Genomic DNA, 13,183 nt, shown 5'->3' on the forward strand with positions numbered 1-13,183 from the left:
CTTTCGTTGTTCCTCCCTACAAAGCACTGAAAGATCTAGCTTGGTCTGGGCTATCTCGTCGCTTACAGGGAACCCCCGAAGCTGAAGCAGGCTCAGACGCTGGAGGGCAGCATTCAGGTGTTTATATTTGGCCCTCCTTTCTTTTGCTTTCCTCTTGCCTGCTGCTATGAAATAACCCTTAGTTCTCATTTTGACCATCTCCCACCACTCTATAGGGGAGTTGAATAGGTCACGCAAAGTGGTCCACTCAACAAGCCTGCTCTTATAGGCTGCAGCTATGGAGGGGTCATCGAGTAAGGAAGTGTTTAATTTCCAAACCCCTGACCCCATCTGGGAGGTCTGAGGGACCTGCAATGTTACCTGCAGGAGCCTATGGTCAGAGAAGAAGACGGCCTGGGTGTCTACTGCCGTCTTCGTAAGGGAGCTGGTATGCAGGACGAGATCTATACGGGAGAAGGAGGTCCCAGATGAGCTCACCCAGGTAAAGGGAGGCACCAGGTCCTTACCTGCATCACACAGGGAGAAATCAAATATTACGGAGGACAAAACTCTACTAGAGCGGTCGTTGCGTGGCCTGCTCCGGTCTACGTCCCTCAGAGCACAATTGAAGTCACCTGACACGATGACGGGTACGTTCCCCAGCAGGAGTGGACGCAGCTGTGGAAAAAATTGAACTCTTTCGTTTTGGTTAGTGGGTGCGTAGACATTGACCAGTCTGAGGGGAGTGTTGTTGTATGTCACATCCACGCTCAGAATTCTACCAGGTTCTACCTCCCTGCTGCTGCGGGAGGTAATAAATGGGTTTTTAAACAGGATACCTACTCCGTCGGCTCTGGCTATGTTGGAGCCCGACCAGAAGGAGTCCCCCAGGGTCCAACTCTCCTTCAGGTCCCTATAATCAGGGCTCGACGAAATACCACACTCCTGCAGAAAGATGAGATCTGCTTTCAAGTTAGCTAGATAGTTTAGTACATCAAATCTTTTTTGTGTCTCCCTGATGCTCCTGACATTAACAGACACACATATCAGGGCCATCAGGGTAGCTAACAAGAAAAGGAGTCGCTGCGTCCACCCCATAGCGACTATGATTGGGAGGTCGGGACACTCTTCCTACTCTTAGCTCTACGCTTGCTTCGAGGGGGCTTGGGCTTATTTGCAACTCCCATCACCCCTGAGAAGGTACTCACTGCTGCCTCGTCCAAGAAGGCACCGTCTTTATATGCACAGTACGTGGAGTTGTTGGGGCTATTCAACTCCCCACAAGGTAAGTCTGGTGGAACTTGCTCAGGGCCCCTCGGAACGTGTGGGTCAGCTTTGTCCTGGGGGGGGGGTTATGACAGACAGCATTCTTTGGCTGTTACCGTCTGTTGAGTTGGAGCTGTTAGCAGACTTCTGGCTTACCGCGTCCAGGGGTATTCCCATGTCCTCCAGTGCTGTATCTAGGAGGACCTCTAGGGGGCCCCTGGTTTTGCCCATACAAGGGAGGGGGTCAAGGATGCTTTGAAGGGAGGCCCTTCGCTTGAAGAGGGTCATTGCTACCGAGGTACTGCTGGTCAGGGAAGGTGTTGACCCCGACCTCTCCCTCGGTGCATTAGTGAACACCTCTTCTGCGAGGTGTGCTAGGGTTTGTGCCAACGACTGGGAAGGCTGGCTGGGGATGCCCTGGCTGGCTGCTACCTGCCCACTAGGCGGCAGTGTAGCCGTCCCACTCGCCTCCGTCTCTGCCTGCGAGGGCAAGACTGGGGACTTTGTGTGGACATTAGCTGGTTTTGGATCTATGGGGGCCACCTGCAACTTGCTGTCTTTGATCCTGATCTTCTTTCTTTTCCCCCCCTCGTCTCTACCCTTTCTTTTCCCCACCCTCTGCTGGTTCTTCACTCCCTTCCCCTCCTTCTCACTCTCACTTTCACTGTCGCTTTCGCTTTCCTCCCCCACGGACTCAATCCTTATGGCGTCATAACGAGAGCCGAGGGGGAGTGCTGGCGCTGAGAGGGCCCTACTCAGGGGGGGGCCGCTGCTGGGTCCGGGCTCCCTCCCTGCCTCGTGTTCTGCATCAGAGGAGCTACTGGAGGAGCTAGTGGAGTAGCTGTTGTACTCTCTCTCTGGGCTGGGGGAAGGGGTCCTCGTAAAACGGGACATGTCTCGGGGGCGGGGGGGTGCTGGTGATGATGGTGGTGCTGGAGTCTGGGTCTTGGATACTGTTGGTGGTGATGTGGACTGATCTTTGTTACTTGCTCCCTCTTCCTGCTCAGGCCTAGGCTTGTTCATGTTTGCCTTGCTGGCTCTGGCCATGTTGGCATAGGAAGAGGGGCAGTCCTTAAACAGGTGCCCCTTCTTTCCACACAAATTGCACTGCCTCTCTTCTCTGCAGTGGCTGGTCTCGTGGGGGGCGCCGCAGTTCCTGCACTTAACTACAGTACATGCGGCCGCCAGGTGTCCTAATTCCCCACATTTCCTGCAGAGTTTTGGCATCCCATTATAGAATACCAGCCCTCTGTTGGGCCCTAACACTATGGAGTTTGGAATGTGGCGGACGCCTCCAATGCCTGATGGATCAACATTAAGGCGTACCAGCCACTTTCTGGCTCCTGTCCAAACCCCATCTTCGTCTGTAATTTTCCTCCCTTCTGATGACACCCTCCCATAGCGGTTAAGCCATGTTGTAATATCATAGTCGCCAACAGCCTCATTGAAAAATTGGACAGTAACAACTTTCATTTCTCTGTCTGTCAGTGCATCCACACAAAATTCTTTGTATGGAGCGAGATATTTATTCTCCCCCCAAAAGGACCACATTTCTTGTAACTTTTGGGGGTTCCTAAAACTGACCTCAAACACTTCCTTAAGCCCTGGCAATTTCACCAAACAATTCAAGTCAGAAGGGGAAAAACCCATACCCCTCTGAAGAATGGTCCGGCTGAACTCCAGTCTCGTCAGTCCTGGTTCCGTTTCATCTTGCTTGTTTCTTGTGAAGCGCACCGCATTGTGCCTCCTGGTCTCCTGGGTTGGCCGGAACGCCATCCTTCAGCTGGCTCCTCCGATTGGGGTGGGAGAAGCCTCTGGACGTCCGGGTTGTCTCTCTCTGCGGAAAAGAGACAACGTAAGCAGCAAATCTTGGGCAGTTGAAGGAACTATTACTTTAGTCCCTGAGGAGATGGTCGCCTCGCAAGAGGGACCCCCTCCCCAGGTGAACGGTGTCCTTCCCTGGCGGAGTAGGGGGCGCTGCTTGGCACCGAGACCACGTAGGAAGAATCGTGGCTGTGACGCCTCCTCGGGGTCCGGGGCCGCCCTCTGCTCCTCCCAGATGGCGCCCTCTGCTGGGCGCCTGCTGCTCTCTCGGTCTGGATCTCGATTACAATCAAGGGCTGGGGATGAGGTCGTCTAGGTCATCAAAGGGTCCTCAAAGGTCGTCTGGATGGTAGGTCCTCCTTCTCTCTAACTCCAGGAACGTCTGGAAAAGCCGGAACCGCCTGAAAAAGAAAAAAACTGGAACCGCCTGAAAAAGAAAAAAACTGCTCTCAACAGTCAACAAAATCTTGAAAGACCCTCGGCCTGGATTGGGCAAGCCAAAACCAGACTGAGCATTAGTCTTCCAAAAAGTTGCCGAGCTGAAGAAAGCCAGTCAAAAATAAAAAAAATTCTGTTCCTCCTCACCCGAACAAACCTCTCACAGACCCTCGGAGGGAGCGGGCAATGCCACTACCCTCTAAGCCTTAGTCTTAGAAAGATTTATTTATTATTTAGTAAAATACTCTTTTATTGAGATTTTACATTTTTTACATTTACACCCATTCGTTTTTTCATTCATTTTACATTTCTTTTAAAGATGACATTCATGCATACAGACATACATTTTGTTTTAAAAGCATTTAAAATACATTTAAAAACACCAAGACAATTGTGCTTTATACATGGTTAATGTACAAAGCTGACATGGTTATACATGGTTAAAACAGACACAGATTAAAATCGACATGAAAAAAACCTGTGCTGCTTTAAAAGTGACTGGAAAAAAAGAACCATCTATAAAAAAACAGTGCTTGTGAGGGCCGGGGAGTGCTCTCTAAAAAAGTTCAAAAGTGAACATAAAACTATAGATCTAAAACAGGGACAGGGGAAAAGGGACAGTGTATAAAACAGTGAGTTAAAATTCTAAAATTTTAAAACACTTAAAATGTAACTTTTAATAGTTGACATTAAAAATCTTTTAGATACGTAAATACAAAACAAAACCAAATAAAACATTCAAAATAAATCAAAAACAAGAGAGTCCATAAAACTGAAACAAAAAGACTACATAAAACCAGGGCACCGTTCAAAAACGGTCATGCCAGCTAAAAGGGGCGGAATGCTGGCATGACAAAATAAATAAATGGCTTAGCGGTGTATAGTATAACCGGTTCTACTATACATACACAACTAAGACACCCACTTTCTTAGTGTGATCAAGAAGACTGCAGTCTGTAACAAATGTTACTTTGAATAGCACGCCCATTTATCATACCAACACTACACACTGCAATTCTATTATTTTACAACACAAGGAAGCCCCGCCAAAGCAGGGCATCAAAAAATTAGTTGAAACTCATAAATGTTCCTCTCCACGGAAATCTTTAGTAAAATACTCTTTTATTGAGATTTTACATTTTTTTACATTTACACCCATTCGTTTTTTCATTCATTTTACATTTCTTTTAAAGATGACATTCATGCATACAGACATACATTTTGTTTTAAAAGCATTTAAAATACATTTAAAAACACCAAGACAATTGTGCTTTGTACATGGTTAAAACAGACACAGATTAAAATCAACATGAAAAAAACCTGTGCTGTTTTAAAAGTGACTGGAAAAAAAGAACCATCTATAAAAAACCAGTGCTTGTGAGGGCCGGGGAGTGCTCTCTAAAAGGTTCAAAAGTGAACATAAAACTAGATCTAAAACAGGGACAGGGGAAAAGGGACAGTGTATAAAACAGTGAGTTAAAATTCTAAAATTTTAAAACACTTAAAATGTAACTTTTAATAGTTTACATTAAAAATCTTAAAGATACATAAAACAAAACAAAACAAAATCAAATAAAACATTCAACGTAAATCAAATAAAAGTCCATAAAACTGAAACAAAAGACTACATAAAACCAGGGCACCGTTGAAAAACGGTCATGCCAGCTAAAAAGGGCGGAATGCTGGCATGACAAAATAAATAAAAGGCTTAGCGGTGCCCCGTAGTCCCGCTCCTAGGAGCTAGCGGTTCCAGTTTTTTCCTTTATTCCATCTTCACGTCCTGAAGTCCGGCGATCCTCCACTCCGCGCAGGCCTTGTCCTTCCCGAGGGTCCGGATGTCCAGAATTACAAAGTCCTTGATAAGAGTTTGTGCCCTTCTGGTCGTGGTGATAGTGTCTAGCTCCTGCTTGTGATAGACACAGACGTTACGGCCTTCCCACAGGATCTGCTTGACAACATTGATGACACGCCAAACGCACTTAGCTGTGCTGGTATCGATACCAACACTACACACTGCAATTCTATTATTTTACAACACAAGGAAGCCCCGCCAAAGCAGGGCATCAAAAAATTAGTTGAAACTCATAAATGTTCCTCTCCATGGAAATCTTTAGTAAAATACTCTTTTATTGAGATTTTACATTTTTTTACATTTACACCCATTCGTTTTTTCATTCATTTTACATTTCTTTTAAAGATGACATTCATGCATACAGACATACATTTTGTTTTAAAAGCATTTAAAATACATTTAAAAACACCAAGACAATTGTGCTTTGTACATGGTTAAAACAGACACAGATTAAAATCAACATGAAAAAAACCTGTGCTGTTTTAAAAGTGACTGGAAAAAAAGAACCATCTATAAAAAACCAGTGCTTGTGAGGGCCGGGGAGTGCTCTCTAAAAGGTTCAAAAGTGAACATAAAACTAGATCTAAAACAGGGACAGGGGAAAAGGGACAGTGTATAAAACAGTGAGTTAAAATTCTAAAATTTTAAAACACTTAAAATGTAACTTTTAATAGTTTACATTAAAAATCTTAAAGATACATAAAACAAAACAAAACAAAATCAAATAAAACATTCAACGTAAATCAAATAAAAGTCCATAAAACTGAAACAAAAGACTACATAAAACCAGGGCACCATTGAAAAACGGTCATGCCAGCTAAAAAGGGCGGAATGCTGGCATGACAAAATAAATAAAAGGCTTAGCGGTGCCCCGTAGTCCCGCTCCTAGGAGCTAGCGGTTCCAGTTTTTTCCTTCATTCCATCTTCACGTCCTGAAGTCCGGCGATCCTCCACTCCGCGCAGGCCTTGTCCTTCCCGAGGGTCCGGATGTCCAGAATTACAAAGTCCTTGATAAGAGTTTGTGCCCTTCTGGTCGTGGTGATAGTGTCTAGCTCCTGCTTGTGATAGACACAGACGTTACGGCCTTCCCACAGGATCTGCTTGACAACATTGATGACACGCCAAACGCACTTAGCTGTGCTGGTAGTGATTCCTCCCGCAGGCCCATAGAGCACAGTCTCAGCGGTCATCTTGGCCGTGTCAGCAAACCTGTTTAGGAAGACAGAGACAGAGAGCCAGACACTGCCAGCCACATCACACTCCCAGAAGATATGGGCTGGTGTTTCTCTCTTGCGGCACTTTGCATAGGGGCATGTTTCTACTTGGGCTAGTCCCCTCCTGAACATGAACGCTCGAGTGGGGAGTGCACTGTGGACGGTGTTCCATGCTATATCCTTCTGGACATTACTGAGGCAGCTGTGAGACACATTCTCCCAGATTTTTTGGCTTTGGGTGAGGGAGAAAGTAGCTACTTTTTCAATTTCCTGGGAACCGGCAAGATATTTAGTTACAGCCTTGTATTCCCAGGAGGCCAATTTTGCTTTATCTAAGCCCAATTTATATATAGTGTCCCTTAAGGTTCTATAATACAATGGGGGGTCCCAGGAGTACGGCACGGTGTTATCAATAGTGCAGAGGCCCAAGGCCCTGAGACAGGTGGCAAAATAGAAACGATTCATGTAACATACCTTCCTGTCCAGGGCCTGGATGTTCTTGATAGTTTGCGTGAGCCCCTGCACTCGGGTGAGCTGCACAACGTCCGGGACCCCCTTACCTCCCTTCTTGTCGGCTTTACTCAGAGTGGCTCGCTTTACCCTCTCCATCTTGCTGCCCCAGATAAAGCGGTGGATAATGCGGTCCACCACTTTTTTGGTGGTCCTGTCTGGGGGAAAGATTTTTCCTACATAAGAGAGGATGGGGAACAGTATAGACTTGGTTATTAATACTCTACCCGTCATTGTTAAGGATCTTGTGCTCCATCCGCCAATCTTTTTACGGACCTGGTTAATGGCCGCCGTCCAGCTCTGGGCCCCCGAGCTATTGTTCTCGAAAATGAGGCCCAGAATCTTGATTTTGTCCTTTTTGACAGGGTACATGTCCGACAGTTCCCTATCTACCTGCCAATTTTTAGACACGTAGACTTCGCTCTTGGACTTATTAATCACTGCCCCGGTCGCCGTGCAGTACTTCTCAAGGATATTACTAATCCGAGGTACCGACGATGTGTTGGTGCAAATGAGTGACACATCGTCCATATATGCTGTTGTTTTGACCTGGACCCCATTGGATCCAGGCAGCTGGAAACCAGTTATATTGGTATCCCTACGAATTGCCTGCAGGAGGGGTTCAATGCACACGACATATAGCAGTGGGGATAGTGGGCAACCCTGTCTGACCCCTGACTGGATAGATATTTTACCAGTCAGGTGCCTGTTCACCAAGACTCGGGTACTAATGTTTGTATATATGGTTTTAACCCACTCCCTAAGTCCAGGAGCGAATTTCATCTGGTCCATCACTTTGTACATATATTCATGGCTTACCCTATCGAACGCCTTCTCCTGGTCAAGGTTGAACAGGCAGAGGGGATGGTTCCGTTCTCTAGAATAAGCCAGAATGTCCCTTGTTAACATTAAAATATCCGTGATGGACCTCCCTGGGACGCCACAAGCCTGGTCAGGGCCAATGACCAAAGGGAGGTGTACTTGTAGCCGGAGCATCAGAGCTTTGGCTAGTATCTTGTAATCCACGCAAAGGAGGCTGATTGGGCGCCAATTCCGTAGATCTTTAACTTCCCCTTTCTTATGAAGGAGAGTAATTACACTCTCCCGCATAGAAGGGCCCAACCGCTTCTCCCTGTAGACCGCTCTGTAGACCTCCGCTAAATGGACTTTTAGCGTGTCCCAAAAAAGATGGTAATACTCACCCGGGATGCCATCTGGACCTGGCGTCTTACCGGTGTTCATGGTCTTAACCGCCTGGGTGAGCTCCTCCAGCGTGAGTTCTGGGTCCTTCTCCTCCTCCTCGTCGTCCCGCACTGAGTCAGGCTCCAACTGGCTCAGGAACCACTCTATCAGGGTGTCATCTGTAGCTTTGATGTTATACAGGTCCCTATAGAAGTTCTCTACCACTTTTTTCACTCCCTCACTATCCTCTACTATCCTCCCCCTGCTGTCGAGCATGGAGGACATCAAGTGCCGCTTCTCCCTCGTTTTCTGGAAGAAGAAGCGAGTACACTTTTCGTCTTCCTCCATTTTTTGCACTTTTGCATTGTGCATGACCTTTCGTTGTTCCTCCCTACAAAGCACTGAAAGATCTAGCTTGGTCTGGGCTATCTCGTCGCTTACAGGGAACCCCCGAAGCTGAAGCAGGCTCAGACGCTGGAGGGCAGCATTCAGGTATTTATATTTGGCCCTCCTTTCTTTTGCTTTCCTCTTGCCTGCTGCTATGAAATAACCCTTAGTTCTCATTTTGACCATCTCCCACCACTCTATAGGGGAGTTGAATAGGTCACGCAAAGTGGTCCACTCAACAAGCCTGCTCTTATAGGCTGCAGCTATGGAGGGGTCATCGAGTAAGGAGGTGTTTAATTTCCAGACCCCTGACCCCATCTGGGAGGTCTGAGGGACCTGCAATGTTACCTGCAGGAGCCTATGGTCAGAGAAGAAGACGGCCTGGGTGTCTACTGCCGTCTTCGTAAGGGAGCTGGTATGCAGGACGAGATCTATACGGGAGAAGGAGGTCCCAGATGAGCTCACCCAGGTAAAGGGAGGCACCAGGTCCTTACCTGCATCACACAGGGAGAAATCAGATATTACGGAGGACAAAACTCTACTAGAGCGGTCGTTGCGTGGCCTGCTCCGGTCTACGTCCCTCAGAGCACAATTGAAGTCACCTGACACGATGACGGGTACGTTCCCCAGCAGGAGTGGACGCAGCTGTGGAAAAAATTGAACTCTTTCGTTTTGGTTAGTGGGTGCGTAGACATTGACCAGTCTGAGGGGAGTGTTGTTGTATGTCACATCCACGCTCAGAATTCTACCAGGTTCTACCTCCCTGCTGCTGCGGGAGGTAATAAATGGGTTTTTAAACAGGATACCTACTCCGTCGGCTCTGGCTATGTTGGAGCCCGACCAGAAGGAGTCCCCCAGGGTCCAACTCTCCTTCAGGTCCCTATAATCAGGGCTCGACGAAATACCACACTCCTGCAGAAAGATGAGATCTGCTTTCAAGTTAGCTAGATAGTTTAGTACATCAAATCTTTTTTGTGTCTCCCTGATGCTCCTGACATTAACAGACACACATATCAGGGCCATCAGGGTAGCTAACAAGAAAAGGAGTCGCTGCGTCCACCCCATAGCGACTATGATTGGGAGGTCGGGACACTCTTCCTACTCTTAGCTCTACGCTTGCTTCGAGGGGGCTTGGGCTTATTTGCAACTCCCATCACCCCTGAGAAGGTACTCACTGCTGCCTCGTCCAAGAAGGCACTGTCTTTATATGCACAGTACGTGGAGTTGTTTGGGCTATTCAACTCCCCACAAGGTAAGTCTGGTGGAACTTGCTCAGGGCCCCTCGGAACGTGTGGGTCAGCTTTGTCCTGGGGGGGGGGGGGTTATGACAGACAGCATTCTTTGGCTGTTACCGTCTGTTGAATTGGAGCTGTTAGCAGACTTCTGGCTTACCGCGTCCAGGGGTATTCCCATGTGCTGGTGATGATGGTGGTGCTGGAGTCTGGGTCTTGGATACTGTTGGTGGTGATGTGGACTGATCTTTGTTACTTGCTCCCTCTTCCTGCTCAGGCCTAGGCTTGTTCGTGTTTGCCTTGCTGGCTCTGGCCATGTTGGCATAGGAAGAGGGGCAGTCCTTAAACAGGTGCCCCTTCTTTCCACACAAATTGCACTGCCTCTCTTCTCTGCAGTGGCTGGTCTCGTGGGGGGCGCCGCAGTTCCTGCACTTGACTACAGTACATGCCTTTTATTATTTAGTAAAATACTCTTTTATTGAGATTTTACATTTTTTACATTTACACCCATTCGTGTTTTTTTCATTCATTTTACATTTCTTTTAAAGATGACATTCATGCATACAGACATACATTTTGTTTTAAAAGCATTTAAAACACATTTAAAAACACCAAGACAATTGTGCTTTGTACATGGTTAAAACAGACACAGATTAAAATCAACATGAAAAAAAACCTGTGCTGTTTTAAAAGTGACTGGAAAAAAAGAACCATCTATAAAAAACCAGTGCTTGTGAGGGCCGGGGAGTGCTCTCTAAAAAGGTTCAAAAGTGAACATAAAACTAGATCTAAAACAGGGACAGGGGAAAAGGGACAGTGTATAAAACAGTGAGTTAAAATTCTAAAATTTTAAAACACTTAAAATGTAACTTTTAATAGTTTACATTAAAAATCTTAAAGATACATAAAACAAAACAAAACAAAACAAAATCAAATAAGACATTCAAAATAAATCAAATCACAGTCCATAAAACTGAAACAAAAGACTACATAAAACCAGGGCACCGTTGAAAAACGGTCATGCCAGCTAAAAAGGGCGGAATGCTGGCATGACAAAATAAATAAAAGGCTTAGCGGTGCCCCGTAGTCCCGCTCCTAGGAGCTAGCGGTTCCAGTTTTTTCCTTTATTCCATCTTCACGTCCTGAAGTCCGGCGATCCTCCACTCCGCGCAGGCCTTGTCCTTCCCGAGGGTCCGGATGTCCAGAATTACAAAGTCCTTGATAAGAGTTTGTGCCCTTCTGGTCGTGGTGATAGTGTCTAGCTCCTGCTTGTGATAGACACAGACGTTACGGCCTTCCCACAGGATCTGCTTGACAACATTGATGACACGCCAAACGCACTTAGCTGTGCTGGTATCGATACCAACACTACACACTGCAATTCTATTATTTTACAACACAAGGAAGCCCCGCCAAAGCAGGGCATCAAAAAATTAGTTGAAACTCATAAATGTTCCTCTCCACGGAAATCTTTAGTAAAATACTCTTTTATTGAGATTTTACATTTTTTTACATTTACACCCATTCGTTTTTTCATTCATTTTACATTTCTTTTAAAGATGACATTCATGCATACAGACATACATTTTGTTTTAAAAGCATTTAAAATACATTTAAAAACACCAAGACAATTGTGCTTTGTACATGGTTAAAACAGACACAGATTAAAATCAACATGAAAAAAACCTGTGCTGTTTTAAAAGTGACTGGAAAAAAAGAACCATCTATAAAAAACCAGTGCTTGTGAGGGCCGGGGAGTGCTCTCTAAAAAAGTGAACATAAACCTAGATCTAAAACAGGGACAGGGGAAAAGGGACAGTGTATAAACAGTGAGTTAAAATTCTAAAATTTTAAAACACTTAAAATGTAACTTTTAAATCTTTAGTAAAATACTCTTTTATTGAGATTTTACATTTTTTTACATTTACACCCATTCGTTTTTTCATTCATTTTACATTTCTTTTAAAGATGACATTCATGCATACAGACATACATTTTGTTTTAAAAGCATTTAAAATACATTTAAAAACACCAAGACAATTGTGCTTTGTACATGGTTAAAACAGACACAGATTAAAATCAACATGAAAAAAACCTGTGCTGTTTTAAAAGTGACTGGAAAAAAAGAACCATCTATAAAAAACCAGTGCTTGTGAGGGCCGGGGAGTGCTCTCTAAAAAAGTGAACATAAACCTAGATCTAAAACAGGGACAGGGGAAAAAGGGACAGTGTATAAACAGTGAGTTAAAATTCTAAAATTTTAAAACACTTAAAATGTAACTTTTAATAGTTTACATTAAAAATCTTAAAGATACATAAAACAAAACAAAACAAAATCAAATAAAACATTCAAATTAAATCAAAGGTCCATAAAACTGAAACAAAAAGACTACATAAAACCAGGGCACCGTTGAAAAACGGTCATGCCAGCTAAAAGGGGCGGAATGCTGGCATGACAAAATAAATAAAAGGCTTTTAGACACATATGTAACACATTAGTTTACTATAAAGCTACGTCTTAGTTGGTGCTTAGCTTGGCGAGAGCCGAGTTCAAAGCAGCATGAAGTTTTAACATCTACTCTCGTGTAATGGAAATCATATACACGTGTTTCCACACCAGGGATCTTTCGCGTGTGAGGCGAACGTGATAACCACTACACTACGGAAACATTTCACAAACTGCTGTAACCGCTTATCAAATACAATGAACTTCAAATACATGCAAATAATGCACTATAGTGCAGTTTTCGATACGTGTAATATGATATAAGAAGTATATTGTTACAAAATGTATTTGTAACGGGTTGTTATTTTAAAATAAATTTAAAAAAACTGTTTCCGCCCGGTCTCGAACCGGGGACCTTTCGCGTGTTAGGCGAACGTGATAACCACTACACTACGGAAACGTATTCTTTGTTGTTTTGTTTTTAGCCAGTATATTTTATCGGCAAATTAACGCTACTACTACTAAATGGGATAAACAGACATATTCCCACTGAAAAGTATAGACTATTAAAGTGATGATACGGCTGTACTTAGAAAATGAACTAAACACGTGCATCACCAGCGACCTGTAGCACTTGCTGTGTTCAGTACTTGAGAGATGTTTTCAATGAAGTTTCCGTAGTGTAGTGGTTATCACGTTCGCCTCACACGCGAAAGGTCCCCGGCCGGAAACATTTTTTTTTGTATTATTATTTTTTCAGTGGTCTCCATTTGTTGCATTTTCAACGTTTAAAACCCATAGGTTTTTTTTTTTTTTTTAAATGCAACGGTAAATGTATCATAGCGATAGCAGC

At 44.7% G+C, this 13,183-nt stretch overlaps 1 non-coding gene across 1 annotated transcript; it reads right to left on the reverse strand.

The window, feature by feature from the left end:
* Positions 1-12,717: 12,717 nt before the first annotated feature.
* trnav-aac (transfer RNA valine (anticodon AAC)) lies at positions 12,718-12,790 on the reverse strand. The gene has a single exon. It is a non-coding gene; the product is annotated as a tRNA-Val (tRNA).
* Positions 12,791-13,183: the final 393 nt, after the last annotated feature.

This window comes from Acipenser ruthenus, chromosome 23, assembly GCF_902713425.1.
Source record: "Acipenser ruthenus chromosome 23, fAciRut3.2 maternal haplotype, whole genome shotgun sequence".
NCBI classification, from domain to species: Eukaryota; Metazoa; Chordata; class Actinopteri; order Acipenseriformes; family Acipenseridae; genus Acipenser; species Acipenser ruthenus.